The sequence below is a fragment of the Tachysurus vachellii genome, chromosome 7, assembly GCF_030014155.1.
Source record: "Tachysurus vachellii isolate PV-2020 chromosome 7, HZAU_Pvac_v1, whole genome shotgun sequence".
NCBI lineage: Eukaryota > Metazoa > Chordata > Actinopteri > Siluriformes > Bagridae > Tachysurus > Tachysurus vachellii.
This window is the reverse complement of record NC_083466.1, coordinates 30117669-30130369: the sequence shown is the minus strand read 5'-3', so window position 1 is coordinate 30130369 and position 12701 is coordinate 30117669. Positions and strand designations below refer to the sequence as shown.

The 12701-nt window shown below is 43.2% G+C and overlaps 1 pseudogene; it reads left to right on the top strand.

The window, feature by feature from the left end:
* Nucleotides 1-7172: 7172 nt before the first annotated feature.
* On the top strand, nucleotides 7173-12638 carry LOC132849276 (Fc receptor-like protein 5; annotated as a pseudogene).
* The last annotated feature ends 63 nt before the right edge of the window (nucleotides 12639-12701 follow it).

The following is a 12701-nucleotide window of genomic DNA, read 5'->3' as shown; positions in this document are numbered from 1 at the left end:
TTGGATTTGGCTGTCAGGTTTGGTCGGCTTTGTGCCTTATAGACGGCTACCATCTTATCTCAAAAACACTTCTCGTTTTCCCAAACATATCTCGCCGGCGACTCTGTGTGTGCTACTAATGTCTTTTTTTCTCTATTCTCAAGGTTCACAGCGAATACACAGTAGGCTTCATAAGCTTTCACTACAAGATACAGCTTTTCATCTAAGTTTACAGTAAAATAAGCAATATTAATCTAATCAACTCTATTACATGAGAATACATGATTATAAGGAAAAGAAAAGCATTTCAGAATTCTCTTGAACATCTGAAAATAAAACATAACACATAATGCATTATAATCTTCTTTTCTTTTGGAATCTTCTTCCAGCTGTCTAGGTACAGCGTCTGATCCCTCGTTGTCTTCTTCTAAACACTCATATTCAAATCTTTCAACTCTTCATCCAATTCTTCAACTTTTTGGTATTTTTACATCAATTTTCCTTTGTTTATTCACCTTACATTTCTCTTTTCTTTCCCTATTTTTCCTTCTCCTTGTATTATCTATGTTTGTTTTTCTACTGATGGATAAGTTAATAATTGGTTGTGGTGTAACTTTATAGTTATCAGCAAAACAGAGGAGGGGGCTAGGGAGGAGAACCCAAACGCAGGCCAATGTCCAAAACGAGAGTTTATTGCAATACAAGAGGTATCAATATACATGGACAGAAGAAGTAGCCGGGAAAAGTCTAGAGGAGAACCTCCTACAGAAACAGTAGCAGTACTGTTAACAGTAACACTCTCGAAACCGGAAGTTCGATTTACAAAAATTAATCCACACAGAAAAAAAAAGGAAGTAATCCAAGCATGAGCAAAAGTAATCCAAACAGAAAGGAAGTAATCCACACAAAAAAAAGGTAATCCTAACGGCAAAGGCTGGAGCGCAAAAACCGTAAAAACACCCGGAAGCAATGAAGAAACTCACGATGTAATCCCGGGGGAAAAGTAATCCGAGACGGGGAAATCCACACGGGAACAAACAGCAGAGAGGCACAGAACACTCGGACCGGAAGATGGCAGGAGTGACTCACAAATCGCGACGTAGTGACGAGAGATCATCTGGCAACAGTCCAGCATGAACAGCGCGCTTAAATAGTGCTGCCGAGTATAAAAGACTGGCGAGTAGGGAATGACGTCACAAGTGCGCGCCGCGAACGGGAACAATGAAGGAGTACGCTGACAGTACCCCTCCCTCCACGGGGCGTCTCATGACGTCCCACCTGGCTGGTCGGGGTGTTCACGGTGAAACTGGGAGATGAGGTCTGGATCCAAGATGTGGCGTGCCGGAGCCCAGGAGCGTTCCTCGGGGCTGTATCCCTCCCAGTCCACCAGGTACTGCAGCCCTCTTCCATGACGTCTGGAGTGCAGGAGCCGACGGACAGTAAAGGCAAGGCCCCCATCAATGACCCAGGCGGGAGGAGGGGGTCTGGCGGAGGGAACCAGCGCACAGGACTGGACAGGTTTCAGCCTGGAAACGTGGAAAGTCGGGTGGATGCGTAACACCCTGGGGAGCTTGAGCCGGACCGCAGCTGGGTTGATAACCTTGGCAATGGGGAACAGACCAACGAAACGGGGAGCCAGCTTCCTGCACGCCAGCTTCAAAGGGAGATCCTTGGTGGAAAGCCACATTTGTTGCCCGACACGGTAAGGAGGAGCAGGGCGGCACCTGCGGTTGGCCCAGCGAGCGTAGCTCCGGGAAGATTTCAGCAAGGTGAGGCGAGCTCTCCTCCAGACTCGACGACAGCGCCTCACGAGGGCCAAGGCTGAAGGAACCGAGGCTTCTAGCTCCTGAGTAGAGAACAATGGGGGTTGATAGCCATAGGCAGCCTGAAAAGGGAACAGACCCGTGGCAGCAGAGGGCAGAGAATTATGGGCATACTCGACCCATACCAAGTTGGAGGCCCAGGATGAATGATCCTCGGCACAGAGGAGGCGGAGACCCGTCTCTAGCTTCTGGTTGAGCCGTTCCATCTTCCCATTGGACTGGGGATGAAACCCAGAGACTATATTCCGGGGAATGCCATGGAGTTGGAAAACGTGCTGAAGGAGAAGCAAAGCCGTTTCTTTGACAGAAGGAAGCTTGGTCAGGGGAACAAAATGGACGAGCTTAGAGAAGCGATCAACCACAGTGAGAATAGTGGAGTAGCCATCGGAAAGGGGGAGGCCGGTGATGAAATCCAGCGAAATATGTGACCAAGGTCTGCAAGGGATCGGCAGAGGCCGAAGGAGACCGGATGGGAGAGATCGGGAACACTTGTGTTGCGCACATACTGGACAGGCCGCGAGAAAGTCCAGAGCATCACATCTGAGCGAGGGCCACCAGAAACGTCGTTGGAGAACTGACAGGGTCCGAGGGAAACCGGGGTGACAGAAGAACCCGGGAATTGTGACACCACTGGAGAACTTGGGACCGGAGATGATCAGGAACAAAGAGTTTGCCCTCCGGACAGTCCGTAGGAACCGGCAGGTTAGACATGGCTTGATGAACTCTTCTCTCGATCCCTAGTCGAAGTGCCCGAATAGCAACGGGGTGAGGAAGAATGTGTTCAGCGGTAGACTCAACGGGATCGGGGGAGAACTGACGAGAGAGAGCATCTGGCTTCCCGTTCTTTGTTCCCAGCCGATAGGACAGCGTGAAGTTAAACCTTCCAAAGAAGAGTGCCCAACGAGCCAGCCTCGGTTTCAGCCTCTTGGCTGTCCGGAGATATTCCAGGTTCTTATGGTCTGTCCAGACCAGAAATGGTTGTTCAGCACCCTCCAACCAGTGACGCCATTCCTCCAGGGCGAGTTTGACTGCCAGTAACTCACGTTCACCAATAGTGTAGTTCCGTTCGGACGAGCCTTGATTCTGTCGGGATCCATCCGTACACTTCCTGCTGCCAGAATGAAGCCCAAGAAAGTGGTCCTCGTGACATGGAACTCACATTTCTCTGCCTTAACATATAATTGGTTCTGAAAAAGCCTCTGGAGAACAGTACAGACATGACGGGTGTGTTCCTCGGGTGTGCGGGAGAAGATGAGGATGATGTCCAGGTAAACAAACACGAACAGATTTAACATATCCCGTAAAACGTCATTTACCAGCGCCTGGAACACTGCTGGGGCATTAGTGAGACCGAATGGCATCACCAGATACTCGTAATGACCAGTGGGGGTGTCGAATGCGGTCTTCCATTCGTCACCCTCCCGAATACGAACTAGGTGATATGCGTTCCGAAGGTCCAGCTTAGTGAAAATGGTGGCTCCTTGGAGGAGCTCAAAAGCAGAGGCCATGAGTGGCAGAGGGTAGCGATTCTTAACGGTGACTGCATTAAGACCCCGATAGTCTATACAGTGCTGTAGTGTACCATCCTTCTTTTCCACAAAGAAAAATCCAGCACCGGCTGGGGATGACAATGGGCGGATAATACCTGACTCCACGGACTCTTGTATACACTGGGTCATGGCCTCCCTTTCAGGCTTGGATAGGTGGTACAAGCAGCCCCGTGGGGGAACAGTGCCTGGCAGGAGGTCGATGGCACAGTCGTAAGGTCTATGAGGTGGCAGGGAAGTGGCACAGGCTCTACTAAACACTTGGCCCAGATCATGGTATTCAGCTGGCACCAGAGAGAGGTCGGATGGCAGGTCCTTCTTGACTAATAACGGGCAGGGTGTCAAGGTGATCAGGCAGTGAGCCTGGCAGTAGATCCCCAACCAAGGACCCGGCCGCTGGACCAATCCAGATGAGGGTTATGCTTCTGAAGCCAAGGCAATCCAAACATGACTGGAGCATGGGGTGAGGGGATGACTAGGAAGGAGATCCACTCCTTGTGTTCATCGGCAATGGAAACCAACAGAGGTTTGGTACGGTAGCGAGCTCAGTGGAGGATATGCCCATCCAGGGCCCGCACCTGGAGAATGGTGGGTAGTGGTTCGGTTTCGATCCCCAGTTGACGCACTAACTCCTCATCAAGGAACTTCGCATCAGCTCCAGAGTCAACGAAAACTGCAAGATCGTGTCCTTGGCTCCCGATCTGTAAACGTGCTTTGAGAAGTGGCTTTGGGGAGGCTAAGCACCAGAGGCTCACCGCGGGCTCCTCCTTCAATGGCGAGCCCTGTCGTTTGCTGGACATGCGAATGCAAAGTGTCCTGCCTTGCCACAGTACAGACAGAGGTCGTGGGCCCGACGTCGCTCCTTCTCTGCTGAGGACAGGAGACGGCGTCCTATCTCCATGGGCTGAGGATATGGCGGCGAGTAGGATTGGCTAGGTTCTGCACGGGGCTTGACATACAGGTCCCTGGGAGGCAGGTGTGATCTTCCAGGTTCTGAACAAGGCTTGGCGTACGAGGTTCTGGGAGGCCAGGAACGAGTTGGGTGTCCCTCCTCTCTTCGTTCCTGGATTCGGCGATCGATCCTGGTTGCCAGACAAACCAGGTCGTCAAGCTCGTCGGGGAGTTCACGGGCCGCGAGTTCATCCTTAACCTGGGGAGCTAGGCCACGGTAGAAAGCATCGTAGAGAGCTGTTGGGTTCTACCCACTGTCCCCAGCTACCATACGGAAATCCACAGCATACTCCGCCACGGACCCCTGAGATGATTCGAACAGGGCTCGAGTGGCGTCCAGCTTGGGTAGCGTGGAGTCAAAAACCTTGCGCAGTTCTGCTGAAAAGGCATCAAATGAAGAACAGATGAAAGTCTGACGTTCCCACTCTGCTGTAGCCCAGATCTTGGCCTTACCAGATACAAGGAGATAACGTACGCTACCTTAGACCGATCCGAAGGGAAGGAGGAGGGTTGGAGCTCAAAAATCGCTGAGCACTGCATCAGGAACGCGCGGCAAAGTCCCGCCTCTTCAGAGAAGCGCTCGGGGTGAGGCAGATGTGGCTCCCGCATGGGGTTTTGGTTTTGCTCCACCATGGGTAGGGGGGGCTGGGCCGGTGGCCTCAGAAATCTCCTTGAGTTGACGTTCGTGAGCAGCGGAGGATTTGGACAAGGAGTCGAGCTGTGACTGTAACTCCTGAGATCCTGCTGGGTTCATTGTTGGCCAGATGATACTATCAGCAAAACAGAGGAGGGGGCTAGGGAGGAGAACCCAAATGCAGGCCAATGTCCAAAACGAGAGTTTATTGCAATACAAGAGGTATCAATATACATGGACAGAAGAAGTAGCCGGGAAAAGTCTAGAGGAGAACCTCCTACAGAAACAGTAGCAGTACTGTTAACAGTAACACTCTCGAAACCGGAAGTTCGATTTACAAAAATTAATACACACAGAAAAAAAAGGAAGTAATCCAAGCATGAGCAAAAGTAATCCAAACAGAAAGGAAGTAATCCACACAAAAAAAAAAGGTAATCCTAACGGCAAAGGCCAGAGCGCAAAAACCGGAAAAACACCCGGAAGCAATGAAAAAACTCACGATGTAATCCCGGGGGAAAAGTAATCCGAGACGGGGAAATCCACACGGGAACAAACAGCAGCGAGGCACAGAACACTCGGACCTGAAGATGGCAGGAGTGACTCACAAATCGCGACGTAGTGACGAGAGATCATTTGTTATTATTATTTATTTGCTGAGAATCAGTATTAAGAGAACCAGTATCAGGTATGTAGAGTCCTGCAACTCCATCCCGTACATGCCAGTGTCTAATAACATCCTGTGCATGCCACTGACACTCAACACTGGTCACACTGCCCCTGAGTCTCAGACAGCAGGTTTCCTGTGTCCTGCACTGTTCTTCACAGGATTGATGGATTTATTTACTTCTACTCACACATTCAGACACCTTTACAAACTAACTGTTCACTCCTGAGAATATGTACTGGTTAAAGAAGAACATGTCTCCAAAATAGGAGTAACATACACACACACACACACACACACATAGTTCACAACAACAATTTATGAGAGGAAATGTTTACCTTCAGTAACTCCTTGTTCATCAGAGTCTTCTTCATCTCCTGGTACTTGTTCTGGAGGATGCTGTGAGCCTCCTGTTCTCACTCACACTCCTAAAACACACACATGGGGCAAGAGAGGTTTAAACTTGAGGGCAAACACATTACTCTCTCAGTGTACAACAGTCATCTGAAAGGTCCGTGGTGATTTGAACCCAATTCCGTATCGGTTCTGTTCGCTTCTAGATCGATTCTACTCCATTCTACTCCACTTTTATTATTTAAAAATAAACAGTAAAGAAAAAGCAGATCAACAACAATCTAAACACTAATAATTATAATTATAACTCACCGTAACAATTATAGCTTATTATATTTATTATTATACACACTGTGTGTGATAGAGGAGAGCTGGATGTAATAATAATAATAATAATAATAATAATAATAATAATAATAATAATAATAATAGGTATCTCCTCCCCAATTATAGTGATACTCCAAGAGTCTTATTCTTGTAACCCTGTTGTAATGTGTCTCTTCTGTTAAGGCTTGCCTGACTTAAAATTATTTACTCCTTACTTCCCTGACAAGGGTGTATTTTATTTATATATCAGAACACAACACTGTATTAACATCAGTTATATTTTAATTACTGGTCCTGGCATGTTAATGTATACCTGTTCTAAGGCTGTATGTCCTTTTAAGGTCTGATGTCAGAATGTATACAAAATTATCTGTTTTTCACTTCACTAATGAAACTGCATTTTTGTTTTGTGTTTTCATTCTTGTTTTCTTTTCCTTTATCAGAACACAATATCGTAGTAACATCAGTTACACTTTGATTACTGATCTGTGTATATAATGTACCGCTGCCTTTATACCATCATTCCCTTTCATGTTTAGTATCCAAATGACCACAAAATTATCTGTTACTTATTTTTCAAACAATGGTGCATTTTATTTGAACACAAAAGGTGCCATACCGTCTTAATACACCTTGGATAAAACTTTAAAGTCCTCTAAAGTTTCATAGCCCAAACCACGCCCACAGACACATGAAACAAAGGGAGTTTTTCCCTCCGAAATTTCAGGCCGTAGTATTGGCCATCCCCCCAAAGATGGGTGGAGTTAAGTCCACCTCTGAATGGCTGAAAAAAATCATTAATCTTGGCAACAAGTCGTTAATCTTGGCAACAAACACCATGTGGTGTCAGCAGCAAAAACTAAGTAGAAGTGAATTTTAGATTGCGAGTTGTTATGAGGACTGAGGTGTGCATCGCCATGGCAAAGTTTACCCCTCCTGAGCAGTTAGACTTTTCCAAGCCCGAAGCATGGACTGACTGGAAACAGAGGTTTGCTAGATATCGAGTTGCTTCATTGCTTATGGAGGAGGATAAAGTTGTACAGGTAAATGCCTTAATTTATTCAATTGGAGCCGGAGGCCATGCACATATTCAAGTCATAGTTCAACGTTCAATAACAAGGTTATAGAAGGAGATCGGTATTCATTATCTCAAGGGATGGTGGTAGTCTACCCACACCCTTAGTCAATTATTATTAAAGAATGTAAGAATAGTAATAAAGTGTGTTTAAGAAGTGAAACAAAAAAATAGGGACTGAATCAAAATTACATGGTTTTTCTGTTGTTATTGTTGGATAACAATAATTAGCAAAAGACAAAACAAAGAGAGTTGATGTTACTGATATGTTTACTTGTAGTTAAAAAAAAGGGGGATATAGCATGTGAAATGGAATTGTTTAAGTTGATTTAATTGGCTCCTGTGCATGTATGATGTGAACACACTTCTGTGTTTAATAAAAAGGTTTTGTGCCGGGTGATTTGTGTCGTTAATCTCGGCAACAAAGGCCACATTGGTAATGTCAGTTTTTTCTCCACATCTGTATGGTGATTTTCAAAGTGTTACTTGGTACATCTAATGTTTTGGAAATACTTTTATACCCCTCTTTTGATCAATATTTTTCAATCGCTTTGCAGAACATGACATTTACTTTAGTATTTTCCACCTAACTTATAAATTATGCAAATTAATATATCGTATTCCTTTATTACATGAGTTTAGTTTGTCAAAGCTGTGCTGATTTCAGTCATACACCGTATGTTTTCTATGTTTACATCATGTTCTGTGTTTCTGTTTGTTTCAGTGCTGATTTCACTCGTTCCAGAAACACATGCTGAAGGTATATATATTATATATTGCCTTATTTTAAATTATTTAAATTCATTTGTTTATGTGTGCATTTCTGATTTGAATTAGAAGTGAGAAGAGTGTGTTTGTACATTCAGTCTTTTCTCTTATAACAGTTTATCTCATGTTTAGTTTTACTTTGAACTCTCTCTGTATTCTCACACATTGTGTGGCTGCTGAGAGAAACCAGACTTTTAGGGAACATATCCTCATCTGAGTGACATTGGATAGTTTGACTATAAATTATTACTCTTCTATAACTTCATAGAACAAAATCAAATACTGCTAAATGTGTTAAAAGGAACTTGAGTATCATTAAAGGTTTGAAGTTGAGTTTATATCAAACTGATTTATCGACTGTTCAGATCTGAGACTCAACCATGTGTAAACAAATAGGTTTCAGCCTAGACTTAATCCCTGAGACTGTTGGAACAATATTTGTAACTGTGGGTCAGAAAACTCTGCCACCTTCTGTAGTCTACATTATGTGTGTTTATTAACACCATATTTATTTTGTAGGGCAACCTAAAGCTGTGTTGTCAATAAAGCCCGATAAACACGTGTACATTGGCGAGTCTATCACTCTCAGATGTGACATAGAGGGAGTTGACACTAAGTGGACATACATCTGGTTTAAGAATAATTCAAGTCTTAAAACAGAAGAAGGAAAAGGCAAATAGTATAAAGACAGCAAAAAGCAGGAGTTCAGTATCGAGTCTGTTAAAGACCCTCACAGTGGTAACTACACCTGCAAAGGACATATTGCAGACTCTCAGAGCTCAGAGATCAGTGATGCAGTTACACTGACTGTATCAGGTGAGTCTGTGGCAACAACATCTGGATAGTTTTACACATGCAGTATAATTATGGTGAGTCAGTGTGATTAATAGCACACAGCTAACATTAAAGCAGTAAATCTCATTGTGTCTTGCCCCTGCTATTATCTAACTCATTATATGATAATTTAATAAAACTTTCTGTATTTCTGGTATTTTAAACCAAATCATAAAATTAACGTGTTTATGAGGGAGAGATTCACTCTCATATATGACAGACTAGTAGAAGATGATTCCACTTATTTAGCAAAATATATAAACCCCAGACTGATGATGACAAGTGTAAATGATACACACGCCACGGGCCAGGGTAAATGAAACCAAAGTAACGTTTATTGAAGTCCGTGAACAGATGTATCGCACTTAGAACGCAAATGAAGCACAACAAAGTTGCAGCACGCTAAATCACACACGCTGGGGAAAAACACAGATGATAAGAGAGACAGGATCCTTGACGGGAACTAGTAGTTGCAGGAGGATAATCCTATCGCCCCGAAGGCGGGGGAGAAGGAAGGAGAGCCGGTTGTTTGTGAAGCAAACGGGAGTCTGGAGCTTGAATGACTGCGGGGAAAAATCTCATTAGTACATACGAGACCAGACAAAGACTGAGTGGCTGAGAGTGGCTTATATAGGGTGTGTGTTGATTGATGAATGTGGAGCAGGTGATGCTGATTAGTACTCAGGGGAACGTGAGTGCTGGTGAGTGAGAGAAGGACCTGGTGACTCCGTGACAACAAGAAGAATGAACTCATTCCTAATGCCTCCTCTAATTACATAGTACTATTAGACCTATATAGGTATTTACTTTATAACATAATTGTATCTTTATAAATATTATTTTAATTTACTATTCCTTACTCCTTAAATTATCTCTTATACATAGAGAGATTATTGTGTATGTATGACTTAAATGTACAGATTTAAGAATAATTGTGAATTTCCTGTGTAACAGATATACCACGGCCAGTACTGAGTGTATCTCCACAGAGCTGGCTGACTGCAGGAGACTCAGTGAGTCTAAGCTGTGAGGTTACAGACTCCTCTACAGACTGGACATTCAGCTGGTACACAGTTGTTCCCTACAGAGACAGATTAACTGCAATAAATATTAATCTTGGCTATACCGTGTATATGGAGCTCCTCTCAGACAGCAGCAGAGGATCTGGAGGCAAATACACTCTCAGTCCTGCTGCTCTTAAACACACAGGAGTTTATATGTGTAGAGGAAAGAGAGGTGAACAACCCTTTTACACAAAATACAGCTATAGAAAGCCCCTATGGATCACTGGTGAGGAAAACACAACAAAGGTTGAAATTGTTGAATATAGATTCATAAATAAAATATAAAAGTGACAGCACTGAATTTAAATATGGAGAATCACAGCTGTGTTAATGTTTGATGTAACATTCTTTATATTTAGCCTCCTGATTGAGGAATGTTTTCCGTAGCTGAATAACCCTAAGCACCGGTAGAGGATTATTCTCATTCAAATACCACTGTGTATCTAAATGAGGAGTAAATGTGTTCAGGTTATGCTATTAAAACACAATCATAATAATACATAACAATAATTATAATGATCTGTGTTTAAGGAGAATCTCATTCAGTCTCTCTGATCATCAATCCCAGCAGAACTCAACACTTTACTAATGACTCTCTCTCACTGAGCTGTGAGGACCAGAGTAAGTCTACTGGATGGACGGTGAGACGATACCCACACAGTAAGAATGAGTTAGATTGTTCACACTGGGGATCACTTACAGGATACATGTAACATCAGCTTCCTCTCCACATCCTACACTGGAGTTTACTGGTGTGAATCGGAATCTGGAGAAAACAGTAATCCTGTCAACATCACAGTGCATGGTGAGTCTTCATGTAGTGTGTTTAATGTTAAAGGAAAAGGGAAATGATTCATTACAGAATATTTAGAACTCTGATATTCTAACTGGAGAAAAACTGTTCAATAAGAGACACTTAACTGGGTTTTACAGTGAAATCAGACAGTGGTGTAAATTCTCTCTTCTAGATGGTGATGTGATCCTGGAGAGTCCTGTCCATCCTGTGACTGAGGGACATCCTCTGACTCTACGCTGTTTATATCACAACCCAAATCCCTCAAACCTCTGAGCTGATTTCTATAAAGATGGATCAGTTCTCCAGAAACAGACTACAGGAGAGATGATCATCCAAACTGTCTCAAAGTCAGATGAAGGTTTCTACCAGTGTAAACACCCACAGAGTAGAAAGTCACTGAAAAGCTGGGTCTCAGTGAGAGGTGGGAAATCCATTTCTTCTGATTTGATATTCTCTTAATGACACACTTTATATTTACAGCACTAATAAAACTTAAATCCTGCTTTCTTCCTTTCCTCTGTTAAAGGTTCTTGGTCCACTAGTACAACCTTAGCTTTTATACTAAGTTTGGCATTTCTGATCATTTTATTAATCTTCCTGCTGGGGTTCTGCAAAATAAAGAAAGGTCTGATAAATGCTTTAACTTTTTAGCAAATATTAAGTTACTTGGAAATATAAAATTTACAAAAAGTTTATTTTTACATAATTTTTTTTATATCTATTTAACTTACTTTCTAAATCTTGTTTAGAATATTAGAAACATTGAGTCCTGATTAGGGGGGCACGGTGGCCTAGTGGTTAGCACATTCGCCTCACACCTCCAGGGTTGGGGGTTCGATTCCCGCCTCCACCTTGTGTGTGTGGAGTTTGCATGTTCTCCCTGTGCCTCGGGGGTTTCCTCCGGGTACTCCGGTTTCCTCCCCCGGTCCAAAGACATGCATGGTAGGTTGATTGGCATCTCTGGAAAATTCTCCGTAGTGTGTGTGTGTGTGTGCCCTGCGATGGGTCGGCACTCCGTCCAGGGTGTATCCTGCCTTGATGCCCGATGACACCTGAGATAGGCACAGGGTCCCCGTGACCCGAGGTAGTTTGGATAAGTGGTAGAAGATGAATGAATGAATGAATGAATGAGTCCTGATTACACTGTATAAAATAATAATAATAATAAAATGAAGATTGCACAATATATAATTAATAGTTGCCAGAACAAACTACAGTAATCCATATCTAACAAAATTGTTATCATTATATACAGTTAATATTTGTAACTAATCCTCACTCTTTAGGTATTTGTAGTATTTGAGTATACTGTTCTCAATACTGTGTAAAAAAAAGTTTCCATTAATATTTACACCCTGTTCAGATACAGAATCTGTCTCTCTCTCTTTATAGAAAAGCAGAAAACCAATCAGACATCAGAACTGAATCAGAGCCGATCAGGAGCTGAAGACTTTCAGTCAGGAAACACACCACTTCAGGCTGGTCAGACACTGTCTCAATGACTGTTTATTTCCACATTTGATTCTCAAAAATCTTTTTAGAATTTAATTCAATATTTTTTATATATTTATTCTGTTTATGTAGGAAGTGATAATATTTATGACACTGTGGAACAGGCAGATATGAGAGGAACAGGTAGCTTTATTGCATATAAAGTATGATTTCCTCTTGCATTAGGAGATTTAACTCTAGATTAACTCTATACAGTAAAGTACAGAAGTGTTTTGCAGAAGTGTTTTGTAGAGACTAACACACTGCACTGTGTTCAGGTGAAGCTGCAGCTGAGAGCAACAAAGTCACTTACAGTACACCCAGGTCATGAAGAAAAAGAAGGCCAAGAGGAACAATGGTATTTTATATTAAACAGTATTTTATAGAGTATTTT